Below are 7381 nucleotides of genomic sequence, written 5' to 3' on the forward strand. Positions count from 1 at the left end.
ACGAGGCATAATCACCATCGAAAATATTGGTATCGCATGGTGGTAAATGTAAGCTATCAGAAAAACCAGCTGCTTGAGCAATGGTTCGAGAAACATCTTCCTTATTACGGTTAAACTTTTCTATATTTTCGTCTATACGGGACGAACAACTAAGGTAATCTCGAAATGTGGTAGCGTAGTTGGACCTAACACCTTCTATATCTGCATCTTCTTTCAAAGACTGTAGACATTTTTCGTATGCCTTTTTAGTCTCTTCCCTCAGTTCAACCAGCTCACCTTTCAATATGGTTAACGAACTATTCGGCTGGGCGCCCATTAATGCCTCATCAAAATTGGCATTGAATTCGACAATTTCGTCAGAGCACCGAATAAACCAGTTAACCGACATTTTCTTAGATATTTTTTTTTTTAATAAAGATTATTGGTAACAGAAGGGAAGAAACTCGCCACCCACGAAGGAAAACACTCACAAAAGTAAAAAATTGTATGTGAGACCGAACTTTACGAATTTACTACTGGATTTCACAGTATATCTGCGCCTTGCGATCGTATTTACATATGTACAAGTAGGTTGGAAAGTATCTAAGCACAAAAAAACAATTATCTGTATGTAGGTACGTGCGTATATCAAAGCTACTATTTCCAACAAGTATAACAACCCAGCAACAAGAAAAGCTCGCTAATATTGATTTCGATTAACAGTTTGCTCATATATATCAAAGTACGTACGTATGTACATATAATCGTACATGTATTTACATGTCTTCGGAACGAAGTCCACGTAAAGTGTGAAAATGAGAAAAACTGGCCGAATATGTATGTATGTACATATGTACGTAGGTATTCAGGCGCTGATGTCGATGTGTATGTACGCGTGTGTGACACAGTATACAGTAGAAAAGGTTTTTGTTTTTGTAGCTGTTTCGTGGTGAAAGTCCTTTATGGGGTCCAAATTTCCCCACAAGAAATTGAGCGCATGGTTGCTTTTGCATTCCAAAAGAACGAATATTAGAAAACATTGAAAAAAAGTCTGAGATAATACAATTATATTCTACTAGAAATAAACTCGATAGTGTGCGCTAATTAGATAATGTGATAATCATGTTTAAAAACTCTTTTCAAGTCTTATTTTTCAGAAAATAATATTGTGGATCAGATTGCTCTGAGCGCTTCTGTTGTTTACCAAGAAAATGCACCCCTGTTGGTTATTATTTCGGTATCGCAAAGCGGTGAAGTTCTATTTCTTGGTAATTCGGTTTGTGAAATGGTAAGCAAATTATTGAAATTTATTTATTTGATGTGTTTAACATTTGATTAATGCAATTTTCTGCCTTTTCAGACTATTAATTACAAGCACAGCATCATCAACGGTGATTGCAAGAACTACTGCAATCCCTGCGGTTTTTCCTCTTGGTAAATGCTTTCTGGTCGTGACCAGGGTGGTCTTCCAATCGGCCGGGAATAAGGTTAGTCATTTTCAATTTTATATCATTGTTCATCGACATTATATGACATGTCATCATTGCAGGCTATTGTTGCAGAACAAAACGCCACAACCACCGCTGTGGTAAATACGTTCCAGCAGTACTGCCCACCGCCGTCAGTGTAATGATTTCGATAGCTGAACAAACGCCATCTCCTGGGGATTCCCACATGCCGACAATAGCTATTATATCACGTGTGAATGGAACTGCGGCTAAACTTGGTTATTAACAGTGCAATAGTGCCATGTCATTGGCAAAAATACTAAGGGATGCTGGCACATAGAGGTTGTAAAGTTTTTGGAATCGATGAACTTACTCGAAGAAGACGATGGTCGAAAACAGACAGAGGCTTCACATACGATATTTCACACATGGCTGGAATTCGTTAGCGGACAGAGCACACATTTACAAAATATTTATCGTTCTGCAGAACGTGCATGCATATTCGATTCCGATTTTATGGGTCGATTACGGAGGACAACCGAACTTCAGTGGGTTGGCCAGTGGCTGAAATGGTATTACCGATGGCAACTAGCAACTGAAAGCTGGTAACTGAGTTGCTATATTGGCACGAACTAATCAAGGCTGTCATAGAATCCACCGTAGTCCGATTTTCCGTGAAATCTACGAAAATGCAATTAAATTCGAGTAGCTACGAACGCAGTGCTTGCTTTGAATACACATGTTCATAGCAGTTCAGATTCAGTGATCGCTTTTTTGTAGATTTTATGAAAAATCGGACTACGATGGATTCTATGACAGCCTTGATTAGTTCGTGCCAATATAGCAACTCAGTTACCAGCTTTCAGTTGCTAGTTGCCATCGGTAATACCATTTCAGCCACTGGCCAACCAATATATTTTCTCCTTTGACAAGATGTTGGAGAATCGCGGCAGCACAGCCCTATACCTACCCTATGCTCTTACGTGCATATGCTAAATTTCTCGTACCTAGCTAAAGTGCTTGAAAAAGGCAGAAGGCTTATCTTCAACATTATAACTTAAAGTAAAAGAGTTAAATATATCGAGGGCTTATATTCAATACCCTCTATCTGCAAAAACTCAATTTTTCAGGAGAGCAAAAAAACTGTTTTGGCAGCTGTTTTTAAAACTGTTAATAATTTTAAGTACACACGCATGTCTTAAATATTCACGCAATATACTAAAACTAGTTTTTTACTTTTAATTCATTTAATTTTAGTTTAAAGATCAGATAGAGGTTATTGCAATTCGAATTATAACTATTTATATAGAAAAATTTGCTGATAGAGGGTTTTGCAGAATAATGAAAATGTCAGTTCTTTACACGTAAATACTATGTTAAACTAAGATTTTAATGCAGAAATCATAGGTGTGAAAATTCGTTCCCTTCTATTCCGATGTGCCCAGGTAACCACATAATTTTAAATGTGTTTTTGTGTCAAAAGAGTATTTTACGTGATTTTGAAATTATATGAGAATCATTAGCACTGTTAAAAGAGGCTTCGCTGGCTGGTTTACTGTCCGTTCAGATGAGGAAATTTCCTTCGTTTATAGAGGCGAAATGTACAGCTGATTCGGCTGTAAATGCCGAGCAGTACGGGGGAAAAGCACTGAAGACTATTGTAACACCCAGCCCTTTTGTTACCACCATATCTGGAACCGTCTGTGAAAATAAGCTCCCAGGTAATTTATGAGTATCAAACTGGGCAAATGCCCTTGCGGTAGAGTTTTTACTTTAGTAAGCATCGGATGATGTCGAAATCTTTGATGTACCTTAATATACGAAATAAAGGTGATTGCTTGCTACATCAGTTTTTTTGTTGAAAGCAGGATTCGACGTGAGAGATAGCTTTTATTGGCGAGGTGGGAAATGCACGGATGCTTTTTCTCCTCTGCTACATAGTAAGGTGTTTCTAGCAATTTAAGATGTTTTTTTTGCGCAGTGTCCATAAATTACGAGCCCAAAGTCAACTTTTACATAATGACAGTTCTGCTTAAAAGTAGGTTTATTGTAAAAAATCATTCCAAATATTTTCAATGTATCAGTATAGGGGAGGGGTGTTAGACAAGGAGAGGGTTGGATGTATGTATTTATTTGTATTTTCTGCATATGTGAAAAAATTACTTTTTCAGCTTAAATCTGAGCTCCTGAAGATTTGGACCAATTGATATCATTAGCGTATTTAGTTTGGCAATAGGAATAATAACAGCAGTTTCCCACTCTTGATGATATAACCCTTGAAATAAAATGTAGTTATGGAGTTTAATGACTCTATGTTTGATGGGATACGGATGATTTTTTAGAACGGGGTACGGGATTTTGTCTCCACCAGGGCTTTTGCCTGTCATCGAAGAGATGGTTGGTCAAACTCTTAAATAGATATGAGTAAGAGAGAATTGTGGGAATCTTCGGACCAAGTGGAGGCAAATAAACATATACACATCGCTCATTTACTTTAGTAGTGTCATAATCCAAAAAATACAAATTTTGAGTTGAGTATGCAGAAATTATCGCTACGTCTTCTTCTATTTCGTGTAAAAATATCATAGCTGTATCGATTAAGCCCTGTATGCAGCTCTCAAGAAAATTGCCATTATTTCGCGTGTGTGTCCAAGGAATTTTGACATTTTTTGATACTTCACTGCCTGTTGCCTCACTCTTTCCTCAAGAAATAATGGAACGGGCATATATTTCTGTTGCAAAACTGGGTTGCCTTATGCTCTTTCTTCACAAAAAACTTTAGAAAACCGTAGTAGAAAGCGTAGTAAATATCTTAAGAACTGCGTACTGCCTTAAGGAAATTTGACTCAAGAAAATTTTTTAGCCATTTCTTGTACGTCATTTTATATGGAGTTTTTGCTTTTCTTGAGAGCTGCATACAGGCCTTTACCAGAATCTCACTAGAATAAAATATCTATTCATTTTTAGTATCGGCGTATATGTAAATTCAAAACTTTAAAGCCGTCTTTCTCGAGTTTTGATTTTTTGAGTTATGACATTATTGTAGTAAATGAGCGGACATGTATATACCTGTAAGCTACCGGCCAAACCCGATCTTAGAATAAACTATTTTTGTAACTCGCATCATCAGTCCAACTGAAGCTACGCAGTCCACAAGATTTGGTTTCGGTTGGACATCGCATTAGGTAGAACAAGTTTAGCCTGGGCAAAACTAGTTTGACCTAAGATCGGATTTTACCGGAACATATACATACATGCATCGGCACATGTAACTTACCCTGCCACAAATAAATGGTAATGAAAACGATTTTCCAGCAAAATTGTGTAGATAGAGGATTTTGCTTTTGTAACAAAATGTTATTGCAGATAGTGGATTTTTCAAAATGAGAATATAATACCATAAAAGCAAAATTTTAAGTTTGGCATTATTGTCATGGCTGAAGGATAAATAAGAGCTCACGTTACCATCAAAAACTCATTTTCATCAAAATTGTAGATAGAGGGTATTGAATATAAGCCCTCGATATGCAATAAAAGAATACAACAGAACCAAAAAATCTCAAAACTATTAACATAAAAAATTGCACGAATAAAATTCATAATTTAAAATAAAATATCGCAATTGTTTTTTATATGTACATACATATTTACAAAATGAATCTTAAAGCACCCACAGTAAGTCCTAAACATATAAACGACTAATAAGAAAAATAATAAATAACAGTAATGTGAACAGGTATGTTGAGAAATCTCTAAATAGTAGCGAAACTGTATCTGAATAATAACAAGTAATTTTGAGCAAAAAATACAACCGACTTTAATGCTCATTCAGGTCGTTCTGGTTACGTAGATCCGACTGTCCTCCCTTTTTTTAAAAAGGTTAAAAAAATGAATACGTATTCTACAGAAATCAAGATACATATTTAAGGACTTTAAGTAAAACTAAACAAAGGAAAACTTGTTCGTGATATCTCGAGGTGTATCCATGATACAAAAATCTGAAGGTAAAACCGCTGAGAAGCAGCCTGAACATTTTTGAAGTTTGCTAACATTACAAAAATGTTTTCGAATTTCCAATCTCACAAATACATTCTCATTTTCAGTCTCAAATAAATGAAAATTTCAATATTTTCATCTATTTGTTTTTTGTTTTACTTTTATTTGGCATTTGAGTTGCTCTCAAAATTTAAATTTTATAAAATAGACAAACTTCAAAAAATAAATGATGGCCGACGAATTGAGCAAGCGCTTTTACCTTTAAATATTTGTATCATGGGTGTATTAAACAAGGTGTTATTGACAACTCAGTGCGGCTCTCTTAATTTTATGTAAAAAATATAAACAAACGATTCAAAATGCATAAATTTTTTTTTCAATTTGACTATAGGATGGTTCTTCTGAGAGCAATATCAAATTCAATCACACTTTGTTAAATACATTTTGATCTCTACCAAGTAATATACTTCCTCTGTAAATATTCTATGAAGTGTTCCAAAATTTGCTCCGAGCGCGTACATTGTTGATCATTTGATTTAAATAGTTTGTCATACAATTAATACTATAGTTTGATTGGAGTTAATATATTCTTCAGTAATTAATTATATTATATTAAAACATAAGCTTATAAGAAATTTTTTAGTCTTAACATTTATATTGTGTTCCAAAATTCGCTCCGAGCGCGTTCACTATTGATCTTTTGATTCAAATATTGTTTGTCAAGCATTCAGTAGTGAAGTTTGTTCGGAGTTTATATATTCTTCAGTAATTAATCATATTATATTGAAATATAAACGCATAATATGGTAGAAAGTTAGAAATTATTTAGTCTTAATATGCATATTTCGCTCCGTGTTCCAAAATTCACTCCGAGTGCGTTCACTATTGATCATTTGATTTAAATAATTATTTGTCAAGCATTCAGTACTATAGTTTGATCGTAATATATATATTCTTAAATAATTGATCACATTTTATTAAAATATAAACATTTAATAGGGTACAAATTGTGAAATTATTTGTCTTTAACATGTATAGTCGGCCAGAGACAATTGCAGAAAACTGCAACTACTCGTGAAAACTTACAATAAAAACAATGTAGATGAAAGTAATAAATTTTATTATTAAAATTAGATCCATATATAAAACATTTTACATCATTTATTTGAAGTAAATCGGAATATATTTTTACATATAAGATAGTTTCCATTTAACTCATAAAGTACATATTTCACTACAAATATTTTTAAGATCATTTCGAATTGCAAAAATAGCGCTAATTAGTTGTATTGAAGTACGAAACATTTTATTACGTTCATGCTTACTTATAAAGCGCATAACAATATTTCTCTGGCCATTTATCCGATGTTAAAATTTTTCACCACATTATTTTGCTGCACAGCACCCTGAATGCGGCAAAATAGTTGCTCGCAACCCTCAAGTCCTTTATGGGGACCAAATTAACAGCCACAACAACAAAAACCTTTTCTACTGGTATACTGTGGTGTGTGATCGACCGCGAAAAGAGGATACAGGAGAACAAGAGAACTCAAATCACTGCAACTCTTATACGTCCTTACATATATGTATGTATATACATATCTATATATAACAAAGTCTACAGATGCGCGCAAAGAATGTACATATGCACCAAACACCCCCAAAAAAAATGTTTAGCACAAAAAGTAAGTTAACAAAAGTTATTAAATTTTGAAGATGGCAAATAAATCATATATATTTGTATATGTATATGTATATGTACGTTTTTTAATTAAAATTAAACGAAATAACGTAATCGAATCAAATCACACTAGTTATTAATATATGTATGTACCTTAGACTGGGTCGAAAAAAAAGTTGCTAATGTCCGCCCCTAAATTTAAAGATTATGTTGAGAGGGTTCTGGAAAAATTTTTTTTTTTTTTTTTTAACCCTCCGAAATACAGCCGAAATGGTTT

The 7381-nt window shown here is 34.1% G+C and overlaps 1 long non-coding RNA gene across 1 annotated transcript; it reads left to right on the forward strand.

Moving 5' to 3' along the window:
• Window positions 1-960: 960 nt before the first annotated feature.
• On the forward strand, window positions 961-1374 carry LOC118749624. Its single transcript, XR_004994257.1, has 2 exons — window positions 961-1267; window positions 1340-1374. It is a non-coding gene; the product is annotated as an uncharacterized LOC118749624 (long non-coding RNA).
• The last annotated feature ends 6007 nt before the right edge of the window (window positions 1375-7381 follow it).

The sequence above is a fragment of the Rhagoletis pomonella genome, unplaced genomic scaffold (assembly GCF_013731165.1).
Source record: "Rhagoletis pomonella isolate Grant_MI unplaced genomic scaffold, Rhpom_1.0 Rhpom_scaffold_00024, whole genome shotgun sequence".
Lineage (NCBI taxonomy): Eukaryota > Metazoa > Arthropoda > Insecta > Diptera > Tephritidae > Rhagoletis > Rhagoletis pomonella.